Source organism: Rhea americana, unplaced genomic scaffold (assembly GCF_003343005.1).
Source record: "Rhea americana isolate MKP2758 unplaced genomic scaffold, rheAme1 scaffold_125, whole genome shotgun sequence".
In the NCBI taxonomy this organism is placed as follows: Eukaryota; Metazoa; Chordata; class Aves; order Rheiformes; family Rheidae; genus Rhea; species Rhea americana.
The window spans coordinates 473,350-485,567 of record NW_028185317.1 but is presented as its reverse complement, the minus strand read 5'-3'; the positions used below and the strand labels follow the sequence as shown (position 1 = coordinate 485,567).

At 49.1% G+C, this 12,218-nt stretch overlaps 1 protein-coding gene across 3 annotated transcripts in view; it reads right to left on the bottom strand.

Annotated features, from left to right (window-relative positions):
- Positions 1–12,218, bottom strand: part of STARD8 (StAR related lipid transfer domain containing 8) — a 105,717-nt gene that overhangs the window by 61,080 nt on the left and 32,419 nt on the right. The window contains exon 1 of one of the 3 annotated variants that reach the window (XM_085325937.1): positions 96–210. The exons of the other annotated variants lie outside the window; for them this stretch is intronic. The gene's annotated coding sequence lies outside the window, so the exon portion shown is untranslated. Of the gene's footprint in view, positions 1–95; positions 211–12,218 lie in introns of those variants that run through there. 3 annotated transcript variants of the gene reach the window in all.

The following is a 12,218-nucleotide window of genomic DNA, read 5'->3' as shown; positions in this document are numbered from 1 at the left end:
CCCTCCTCTCTCCTCTTCCTCCTTCACGCGCACGCACGCAGCAGCGGGCAGCCAGGGAAACCACAACCTGCTGCCGAAATCTAGACTGSATTTACCTTCAGGCTGTGCTGCGTCGCTGTCAAAGCCACACGTCCCGGGGGGAAGAACCGCCGAATATTGGCTGGTAGGACAAAAGCAGGCAAGAAGGAAGGTAGACAGAGAGACTCCTTTAGCTCATCAGTCCTGACCGCTGCTGCAACGGGAAGGTGGCAAAGACGACGCTGGATAAATCCTAGATTTCCACATGGGAGTTGTTGCTAGCCAAGGCACTGCTGCTGCTCAGCTGTTGTCAGTGTAAGTAAGGCTCCSGCGCAGGTGGCCAGGCTCTAAGTGCGGAGCCATCGCCCGTCCGGCCGTCCTCCCACTGCCCCGGCCAATCCCCGAGCAGCAAAACCAGCTGGGGCTTCTGGAAAGCCTCCCAAAAGCCTCCGGCCGCCTCGCTGCCAAGCCAATCGTAAGGCAAGCCCTGCTCGGCCGCACGTGCTTTCAAACCGCACGTGTTAAGGCACAAAAGAGGGAGAAGTCSTTTCCAAGAGGTACGCTCCCACTGCCCCTGGCACCGAGGCAGGATCTGGGCTCTCCGACGGGGCACTTCCCCCGCCARCCCAAAGGTCAGCTGCAGCAGCCGAGGGGGGACGTGAACAGCCAGGTGTTCACACCCCCCTGGAGACAGAGAACCGACTGCACAACCACCCCACGCGCTCCGCAAGCACCGGCTACCGGCACAGAGAGCTCTGCCGGCGCCCCTGCACCCTGCCCCGTCCGCGCCAGCGCTGGGGCAGGCGTGCTAGCCCCCGCGCACCTCTGCGCTGCCCAGCAGAACCCACAGATCATCTCAGACACTCAAGATCCAAGCCAAACTGAAATGCTGCTCCCTAACTACACACCTGGAAGCTGAAGGTAATGAGGGTAAGCCACACACACATGGCCAAGCCAAAACCTGGAGCCACATCTGCTGTAACACAGGGAAGGGCCCGCCCACAACTTACGTGAAACACCAGCATCACCCCGGACACTGCCAGCGTCCTGCCCTGCCGCTGCAGACTGGCCCTAACTCCCAAGGAAGTCCTTCCCCCATTCAGCCATCCTCCCTTCTCTCCATCTTGCAAGAGACGGCAGCAACTGTCCCMGTCCCTGCTCTGCTTCCAGCATGCGGGACATCAGGGTGGGAATTAGCACGCACAAACACAGAGGCAGCAGGGCTCCCTGGGCTCCAGGAAAATGAGTAGAGACTGAACAGCTGCAACTTTCCAAAATCTCCACCCAGCTGAAACACCAGTGGAGGAGGTCCCTCAATTTTTCCCTCACAAAAATGAGCCCCTGGACACTTTTTGGATGGAAGCCAGGCTGTCCCTAACTCTCCCTTCCCATCAAACCAAACAAATGGCAAAGGTAGGAATTCCAGCCTCAGCAAGACATCAAAAGGACCAGAGAGGCTGCACTTGCTGGATTTGTTTCTACCAAGGACGTGCTCATATTGCAGATGGAATTTATTTGCTCAATAATTATTTCCTTTGATAGGACAGGATGAGGTCTGGCAGCAGCGCCGTGGAAGATCCTTTCCGTAAGACACACAGGACTCACAGAATGAATTTTGGATCCTAGTTCCATGACCTGATATAACTGGTCAAAGATTATTTGCAAGAGGATGAAGAAGCAAATGGAGGATAAGGTCTAGGATATGGGGCTAAGATGAAAAAATAAGTAGTTAAGGTGGACTTGAAGGAGGGAGTTTGCTCTGTAGGAAATGGGAGGCAAAAGGGCAGGAGATCAGAAAGTATAGGACAGAGAGTGGAAGGAAGCAGAGAGAAGAAAGAAAGCGACATGAGAAAGGGACAAGACAGAAGGAAAGCAGTACGTTTACATATGAAAATACATACCACAGATGCAATACAAGGAGGGACAGGCAGTGCAATGATTTGGTGTGGGATGATCAGAACAACAGGAACAAGAATAGGTATGTTCTGAGGAAGCCACAAACCAGCTYTCCTCTCGAAATTACTGAAGGGGCTTGAAGTGCTACCCAAACACCTTAACCACCGAGGATCAGAAAAAAAGAAAAAAGTGTGTGCACTTTCCACTGTTTTCATAGTCTGAGACACTTTCAACACACATCTTTTTTTTTGTCCTTCCCCCAGCCACAGCCTCATCCCAGAACTCCTGCCAACCATCCCAACTGCCTTTGTGGCCCATTCTCCTCTTCAACCCTGCCCAGGTTGGAAGACGTTGTAGGCACTCACTGTCTTTGAAAACAGCTCAACTATTTGCCTCTGCTCTTCCCCACTATGACCAGTCAATGAGAAGCCTATATTCAGACTGACCTTGTCTCTCAGAGGGAAGGGGCTCTTAGCAACGGGTCTTCTGAATGAGCCTGTTGTTGACTTGAAAGTCTTATTATAGCTTTGTGTGATGGAACGTCTTGCCAGCCAAAGACCATGGGAGAGGAAAAAAGAGACTGAGGGCTTCTGTTGGCGGACGCAATTAGTTCCTGGAGAGTAACCAGTTAGTGCTACCTTCTCTGTAAACAATGGCAAAAGAAGTGGCTATCTATCTGTATCGGTGGAAATCAGTGGGTTATAGTAAAACAAGATGTGATGGAGGCTATAAGCACCCCAGTGCAGAGCCACAGCAGACAAAAGAGGGGTCAGAAGATGGTTCTGGACATCAGGAACCTAACTGAGCCTTGATCCCCTCAGCTATACTCCCCTCCCTGCTAAGTTCTCTACCTTATTTTCTCCATCAATGAAACACTGCACCCTGCCCTCCCAATGAGAGTCACAAGAAGAGACAATTATCTGCCAAAGACGCAAACTGTTCCAGAGAGATGTTTCTGCCCCASGCTGGGGCAGGACTGAAGGCGCTACCAGAATAAAATCTCTTGAAAGATACTATGGACGCAAAGCCTTGGGGTGCTGACAGCAAAGCAAGTGCTGCAAGCAGGACGCTGGATAAACAAAGCACCAAAATATGCCCCTATCCCATCATCTGCTTGTTCTTCTGAGGGCCTTGGCAGCTTGATCTTCTTTCTGGAGAGGGGCCACATCAACTCTGCACTGTCAGCCCTAAATGCACTGCAGTGGTAGTCAGAGGTGTAAGGATTAAYAGCATGCAGAAGATGAAATGTGTGATATATTGTTCAGGTTATTATTAACTTAAGTGGAATGACCCTGGGAGTGAAAAATATGAAAAAGCAGGGCTAAGAATGCAGAGCAGTCCAGCTGGCTCCTTTCCCTTTCTTCCATCCCTCAGGTTCCCAAGCTGAGCACATGAATAGACACAGCCAATCCATATCTGACTCGAAAGCAAGCTGTCTGAATGCAAGGCAACGGAATGACGTGACCTTACGGAGAGCTTCTAGGAACACCTCCTTCCTCTCCAGCACCCCCCACGGAAGTCAGTTAGCTCTCTCAGGCCTTGCTGATCCGTGCCTCTATAGATCAGATCCAGTGCCACACTTACTGGCTTCATTGCTGCTAGCAGCAGTGCCCRGTAAAAATTCAGTCATCAGCTAAGGCAGTGGTGCAGCAGCTCTGCCCAAGATCAGGCCATCTCCCTCCCAGCAAACAAGGTTCTTATCTGGCCAAATGCAACAACACATTCTTGCTAATATGTCTCTACAAAGGTATWACTACAGGCATAGGCATCCAGCTGAGAGTGGTAACTTGCAACAAGTCCTACTTAAATGACAACAGCCATTTCTGGAGTTGCCAAGAGCCACTGTCACACCACGCAGTGGTATGTGGAGACCATGGATGCCTTCATGCTTCATGTGTTTTTGGAGGACAACCCTAGGGAAAAGCCATTCTCCTTGCCTTCTCCGTTCATCCCCAGCTCAAATCACTGTGAAACGAGAACATCCTCTTCTCAGGTCTCCACTGGTACCTTCTGGCAGTCCAAAAAATAAATAAAAACAGTACACCTCTTAYATCACCTTCCCTGAATCTCTGAGAGAGAAGTGAGAACCTGTAGGAAAAGGCTAAGAAGTATCAGTAAAATAAATACCTGTCAGTATATGAGTCTGGATGGGCTTTTAGCCTACCTGGGATTTCTATCTGTTCCAGTCATACAAGTGGGGAAGGGGGCAGAGATTACACAGAATCATGATAAGATGCCACACCATTGCTAGTGTGGAGGAAGACAACGGGTTAGGGTAAGAGCTCACCAKGTATTAATGCCTCTACAGGACTCTGCTGTGTTTCTCCAACCAGCTCCAGGGCCCAGTCTGGAGGAGGTCAGCCTCGTAAGGGCATTCCCACTCAACACACGTCTGGCCTCCTCCTCCACTCTGTCTCACCTCCCATGGCCAGCCCAGGCATTGGAGGACATCGGCAACAYAAAGATCCTGCCTTCATGTCCTTTGCATGGGTCCTGCTCCCCTCCTCCTTTACRCCTATGGAAGAGGCTGGGAATCTCTGTCCATATGGCCCCAGCAGCACAGCAGCTCCAGCATCCAGTGGAAAAAAGGCTCAGCTCAGARGAGGATTTCAGCATTTTCCACTCATTTCCTCACTCAAGGAGAATGAGAAGGAGCAGGGGGGCCAGAGAGGCAGGAAATCTCTCTGAGACACTGARCTATAAACAGGAGGCAAAGAGGGTAGGATGAAACCAGTCAGATCAACACATACCCCTGTGCACATCCAGCCCTGCTCTCACTGGAGAGAGCTGGTCAGTGGGGCACTACCAAGGCAAATGCTAGGAGGAGCAAAAAACGTGCGTGCCGCAAGCTCCCCCTGCGACCAGCCCAATGAATGGGCAGTATTCACACTTGGGGRATATTAATAGTTCACGGCACACTGCTGAGGAATGGCAGAAAGCCCAAGGGCTCTCCTTCAGCCAGCACCGCTACTTGCACAAGGAACCCAGTGTGTATGYGTGCATGTGCACATACATGCACGTGTGTGTGCACACACGGGGGCTTCCAGCAAGGAGGTTAACAGTCTGCGGCTAGCACGCTGTCCAGAGCAAGGAAGAGCTGTCAAGCACAGAAATGGAAACAGACTGGAAAGAAGAGGACTCGAGTTGGGAACGCCAAGTTGGAATGGGGAGCAAGAAAAGAGAGGAAGAAAGGAAAGCAAAGCTCAGTCTCCAGTTGGTTAAAGCTCACCAGGATTTAACCACCAAGCCCAAAAGACAGCCCGCYGCTAGGTGGGCGTGCGTCAGCACTGCCCCTCGTGAGCACACTGCTCTTCCCAGGAGGGGTACAGAGAGGAACCGGGGGCTCCAGCCGGGGCAGCTGGAAGTGTCCTGTCCAGCAGGGTGACTGCCCTGGGACYGCAGGGAGCACCTGCAGCCAGGACACGGGAGAGGGAGCAGGGCACTGAGTAATAAACACTGGGATTCAGGGGGGTTTCACTAGCAAGGAGTGAAGGATTGTTTAGGGTGGTCCAAAGGGTGTCACTGAGAAGGAATAGGAGGAAAAAAAAAAACAAAGGGGCCCTTTTAGACTGGCTGAATACTAGGGAAAAATGTCAGGAATGGTCAATAGCCTTGAGTTGTCTCTCCTCCCAGTAGAGAGGGTGGGAGTCTTGTTGCCTGGGACAYTGAAATCTAAATTGGCCAAACTTCTACTAACAGGCTTGAAGAAACAAGCTTTGCCTGGCCCTTACAGGAGACCTTAAATGGGACCTTGAAGAGCTCTTCTTGTTCTTAATGCATTTAATGCTCTGGCAGGTTGAGAACAGGGCTAAGCAGCTGAATGAGCCAAGCTGCCTGAGGTTGTTCAAATACAGTGAAACTCTGGTTAAATCCTGAATCTACCTGCAGACTGCAGCAGGTACATACAGCCCAACCCAAGCCACAAACCTGAGGTCAAGTCATTTTAGGGTAACTAGTTCACACTGCCCACACTGCAGTCTAGCTTCTGCTGCCTGTGCTGCCTCATCTCCTGCCAGTGCTTGAGATGCTTTCCTTCTCTGGGTTAGGTCTAGCAGGAAAATCACAACATATCCAGTGTTTTCAGACCTTGCATTGGTTGTGTCACATCAATAGTATCATGTAGTCTCACATTAAGGACAGATTATACTGACACAAGACAAAAAGATGAGGAATARAACAGCTGCTTTTCCTTTTTTGACTTATTACTAAGAACAGAACAATGAAAGTTAGGTCCTCACTCTTGGTTTTCAGTTTTTCTTCTCTGCAAAGTAAGAAGAGACTTACTGAACACCTCCATCACGGTTGTGAGGCTTAAATAATATCTCTAGCATTTTGATGTCCCCTGAAAATGGCTTCAGTAAACTGCCATGGGTCCCTTGGATCAGGATTCACACGTCCCCAGATTCAAACATTCCTCCCCACTGCAGAGAGAGGACGTACAGATCTGAATGCCACGCCACTGCATATGTCTAATCCCTACCGAAATGGGATGGGCAGGGAGGTGCTCTCCTCTCCGAGGGAATTCTTCAGACTAACAGAATGTCCAGAATAGTTGATAGTAACTTATAAAAGCAAATATAACCTTAGACAACCTTCCATACCATTCTACAATCTCTGATCAAGTCATCTTAGACCTGCAAAGCTTGCCAGGAGTTACACCAGGGAGAAAGCTACAAGCACATGCGTTACTGGTAAGCAGCAATCTGCAATAAAGCATTTACGAGGTCTCCATCCTGCAATGTCTCTTGCAATGAAGAAGTGACCCTCCTACGCCCTGGCACCAGCCTAAGCTGTTTGCATTATCAGGCTATTTCCATTCTTCTAGTTGGCTTTTGAAACATCCCCATACAGGATTAGAGAGAGAAACAGATGTTTGGTAAAAATCTACAGAATAATGTTTTCCACAACGCGTCTCAAAGCATTTTCAAACAGTAACAGCATTCAAGGCTTCCACCGCCTCTAGGATTAATACCACTACTATCATCTCCATCGATTGGGAAGGGAAAGTTGTTAACGGAAGCCCAGCACCAAGCCCAAAGGAGATGAGGAGGAGTACAGACAGGATTTGCAGCTCTCTGGCCTGTGTTCTAAGATCCACACAAATCTTTTGCACAGACCTCTGATGCTGGGTTGCAGCAGCTTTTACAGATGACTACACTCCTCCTTCCAAGTCATTTTAGGATCAGTATGCAAGCAGGATCTTTGCTGCATCCTGCATACTTAACCCCATTCTGCATTTTCCTTGTTGCTCCTACCACACAAACAGACCATGAAAGSGCACCCTCTCCTGGCCAAAACACACAATATAAAAACAATTTGAACAAGTCAAAACAAGCAAATCCATTAAAAAAAATGAATCCATGGGAAATGCATCTTCATTCTATTTGACCACCCACCCTGAAAAGAAAACCCACGCATCCACAGTAAACACATCCTGACCAGACCTGAGATAGTCATTATCTGGCTCTCTTTTTTCTACAACCAAAATAAACAGGGAAAATGTTAAAATTCTCATTCGGGTTTATAAATAAAAAATGACTGTATAAATGAACAAACAAGAAGTGGAGGTCCTGGGGTAAATTTATTCATGTGTTAATGTAAGTATTATCTATATTTCATAATTTTCCATCACTGCAGAYGGAAAGCAGGAGAACTCTGTGATATTTTTGCAGGCGCTAACTTCAACGGAGTTTAAAACATGCCAGTGTTGCACCCAGGCTGCATTCACTACTCTTTCTCCCTCCCACYTTTAGGCCCCCTACTTATTTCTTAGTCTGGCCACCTGATTGCAGAACATTTGTCAAGACGTTGCTTTATTCACTGCTATAAATGCAGGTCATGGGAACTCCTGAAGCTGGCCTTCGTCTACGCAGAACTTCTAGGTCAACCTCAATCACTGCAGTCTTGCAGACTTCCGCGTGCCCCCAGTAAAACTCCAGTAAAGAACACGAGACACAGAACACGCCCAGCAGCAGCAACACGGCGCGTGGCTCCCTGCCCACCTGTTGGGGCCACATTGCTGGGAATTTTGCTATGGCAGGACAGATGTGTTTGGTTTTCTGAAGAACACACAGATAAAGGTAGGTAACTATCTATGGAGGTTAATTGGGTGTTATTTATACATAAGAATGTCCAAAAAATCTGATTTGGCATCATGTGTTCTCTCCAAGAGCCTAATAACAGAAGATTGGTCCTTCTGTTGTAAGCTGCCTGCTTCTCTCTGCACACTGCAGGACCTCTCTGCAGCACAGCTAACCAAGGAGCTGCCTCCTTGCCTCCTCYACCATAACCCCAGCCCCATCCTTCACTCCTCTGCATCTTTCTTTCCAGGAGTTCAAACACAGGAGCATCATAGGAGATCAAGTAAAAGGAAAGGGAGGCACTTCCTACCACTGAGGCTTCTTAGATTTTAGAACAGGTTCTCAGGGGAAACAAGGAAGCTCCAACATGTGAGTCACTGCAAACAGAGAGGAAGCAGGAGCCTTAGTGAAAAGTAAGAAAAAGCTAGTTCTAGCTGAGAGAAGGCGGATAGTTTCAATGTCCTTTTTTAWGGGAGGAAAAAATCAGGGTAAAAAGTTAACTGGCACATACAAAATCACAGATGGAGTCGGTATCGCCAGCTGCACTAGTATAGCAGGCAGGGTTTAGTCCACGCGGAATTCCCCAGCTTCCAAGGGAGGACGGCGAAAAAGAGAAAGAGACAGAGAGAAACTGAGAGACACATACACAACAGTATCATTCATAGGAGTTGATTTTATGTAACAAGGGTCCTGTGTCTGGCCCAGAGCTCTAGGCAATTAAAACAGCAGCCACAGATCTCAAAGAAACAGCAGGAATTTATCTGAGGAATCCAGATTATGTGGCCAATGCTACACCAGAGCAAAAAGCCTCCAGCCCTGGAAGGTAAACAAGTGAGTAGAGAAGCAGCAACTGGCTCACATATCCCAACTGGTTCTGCTCCATCCACCCCATGYGTGAACCTCCCCCCACTGAAAACAAGGGGGGATGACAGCTGCATTTAACAGGATCTGGTCCTCATTGTATGCGAGAGCAACATGAATGGAGACGAAGAACTAGGTCCTCACAACCCACACATGATCTCTGTTGTAACAGGCATGCAAAAAATAGCCTGACAGAGGAAACTGTTAATGTGTTTTGCAATCAGGTGGTCACAACAGAAGCTAACTACTCAAGGTCTGTTACAGGGAGCGATGCTGCCAGGGAAGAAAGCTGAGAACAGTTTATTGTTCCAGAGATAATGGTGGTGGTTTGCAATTCTGAGACAGCGGTTTTCCATTCTGGTCTAGGGTTAGGAAACAAATACAGGGTTTACCAAGATAAATGAAAAGAAACAGCCACAAAACAGACATGGTGATGATTAATCTCACGGAAATCCTACTGTCACGCCTGGCTCCTGGGAGTCACCGCAGTTTCTCTGAAGCAGACTCTCAAAGAGGATTTCCACACCACGCTCTCAGCTCTTCTGCCGACCATCTCAAAATAATCTTTTGCGCCTCTTTGTTCTTGGCCCCTGCTTGGGTTGACGCTAACTCACCACAGCTCACCTGGAGGTGCCAGCAGAGGCATGGGCAATGCCAGGAGCCAGGCCAGCAGGTACCGGCCCCACACCGGGCTCTGCAGAGCCGTCAGGAGGCTCCCCCAGGGACGCGGGGAAACACTTCCCAGGGCCCTCATGTGCCTCTCCCTCAGAAAACTAAGGTAGTAGAGACTGTTGGGATCGACTGCATTTTTGTCAAAATATACCAGTTCTTTCAAGCCAGTGTCCTGATCACATGCCAGTGAACTTTCCTTCACAAGAGCTTTACTCTTTGGAAAACCCCATTTTACTCCACCACTATGCACGACAAACTAAGGTGACCTTCCGGTCTCTGTGAAAAAAATTATAGCTGTCTGGCATGCTTTGGACCATGCCTGAAGAAATCCTTTAAAAGCAAAGGAGGTGCATCTCCAACAGAAATCTCCGGGCAGGTACTAGATCTAATTCTTCACTGAGCATTTGAGCTGACTGCAAAGCCAAACGATCGCAGTTCCTCTTTCGCAGAACTCAAATTGCTTTCAAGATCGTTATCTATGCAGTCATCATAATCACCTTCAAAAGCCCTATCAAGATTGATTTCCCCAGTTTTGGTACTGAAGTTACAAATGAAGAACACTTAAAACATTTTTAAGTCTGAATAAAAAGAACTGATAAAAATATCATTTTAAAAAATCCAAAAACAAAATAATACAAATTTCTGTAATAAAAAGGGCAAAGTTCTTTTCCTTAGAGGGATGGTGGAATGGAAGGGATTTTAAAAGCAGTTTTAAATGAAGTTTTATACGTCAAAAAGTCTAAGCTGTTTCACCAAGCATCATGTTACAAACTCTTGATGCCTTTGAGGGTGGGGAGGGAGAAACGTCTCATTTCTTGCCAATGCTGCTGATTGATGCACGCTACCAGGTAACCAGTCTGTCCTACACGAGAGGCCAAGATCGCAGATTTGACGTCATTAGAATGACGTGCATGAAGCACAACTCCGGTCAGATCAAATGCACGCACACCTCCTCGTTTGTACCGAACGACCCAAAGCGCCTCGCACMGGGCTGATGCCAGCCCCGGGCTTGTTTCACAGTGCCTGAGGGAGCGCAGATGCTGACGGCTGATCTTGCATAAAGTTAAATCTGTTCAGGCATAGTGCAGTACATCTGATGACGTAGCATTAACACGTGAACTCGCTCTCGAACAAACCTGAACCACAAGAGTCAGCTCTTACAAGTCAGCACTTTGCACTAGGTGGACACAAGCATTTTGAATCCTGCRTTGGGAGTCTCTGAGCCAGGTTTAGGGTATCAGAGCATCGCAGCTGGTAGGGAAATAATCCAGCTTCTCAGCGCCCAAAGGAAGCTTATAGATTTGACACAAACCAAAGCATTCAGCGAGGAGCAATWGGTACAGAGAAATGGAGACTTGCTTTACGCAGGATGGGGAGCTACTGTCAAATGACGGTGCTTTTAAGAGCTACATACAGATAAAACCCTTACAGGGAGGAGCCCAGCGGGAGGCCACTAACCCACAGTTACTGGACTCAAGCTGCAACATTTCAGCAGTTTTTAACTAACCAGGGCAATTCACAGCCCGCTCTCAGCTACCCTCTCTCTTGACAGCCCCTCAGGCTGTGATGTGTTTTAGGAGTGATAATTGACTCAAGACACCTTTTGCTTTGGGACCTCCTGGCTCCTCACCCTCCCTGAGATGTGCTCAAAGTCAAGGCACTCGCTCTCTGAGGCTCCCAGCATTTTAAATATCTTCCAGTGTCTTCAGTGACAAAGAGACAGCTGAGGCTGCAGTAACATTTAGACTCCTTACGCTGTTATGTTAGGATCTGAATGCACAGAATAGTCCCTACTATGGAGCCGGCAAGTAGAACGGTGTCAGTATTTGTAATATTAAAGTAACAGCACAACCCAAGGCTCTACCTTGCATTTCCCTTACAAGTCATCATAAACACGTTAAATTCCAGCAGCACTACGGTTTTATTGCAGGTATCAGCAGACATGACCTGTCCCTCTTGGTGCACTAGGATCATCCCTCAACCTGGCCCAATTACACCAGCAAGCAGATACACCAAGCCAGGATGTCACCACATTTGGAATGTTTTAGATAAAAAGGGAAACGATAACCTCAGACGCTGTTCATCACAACTCAAAGCAGGCTGCACCCTATCTTTTATATTTCACCCCATGCTAGCTCTTTTTTAACTCCACCTTTTCTCCCTTCTGTGCCTCCCCTGCGCTTCCACACCGCACACCAACCACTCCTTCTGCGTGCCCCCAACAGCCCTGCGCACCGCGCTCCAGCCCTGTGCGTGGCTGGACCACCCCACGCGCCCCCGCAAGTTCCTGCCGGGCCGCTGGCGCCGGGGAACAGCTCTCCGWGTCCCCGGCGCACGCCTGCCCAGCACCGGGCTCTCCGGCCCCCCGAGGCCCCCGACGACGCTTCGCCAGCCTGCCGGAACCGACGCGTGGAAGGAAACGTCCGCACGTTTGATCGCTTGCCACCAACCACGCAAACTCTGCTCCCAGGCACGTAACTGCAGAGTTGGTTTCTCTCCCGCCTTTCAATTGTTTTTGACAGAAAGCAGGAAAAGAAACATCAGAAGAGTCACAGCAGCGATGGGGCTTTTGTGAGGGAAAGGAAACCGAGCTCCCGAGCGAGGCGAGACGCCCCGGGAGCCGCCGCGGCAGCCGCCGGGACGCTGCCGGGCCGGAGCCGGCGGATTTCCCGCGGCACGTCGCTGCCCCCT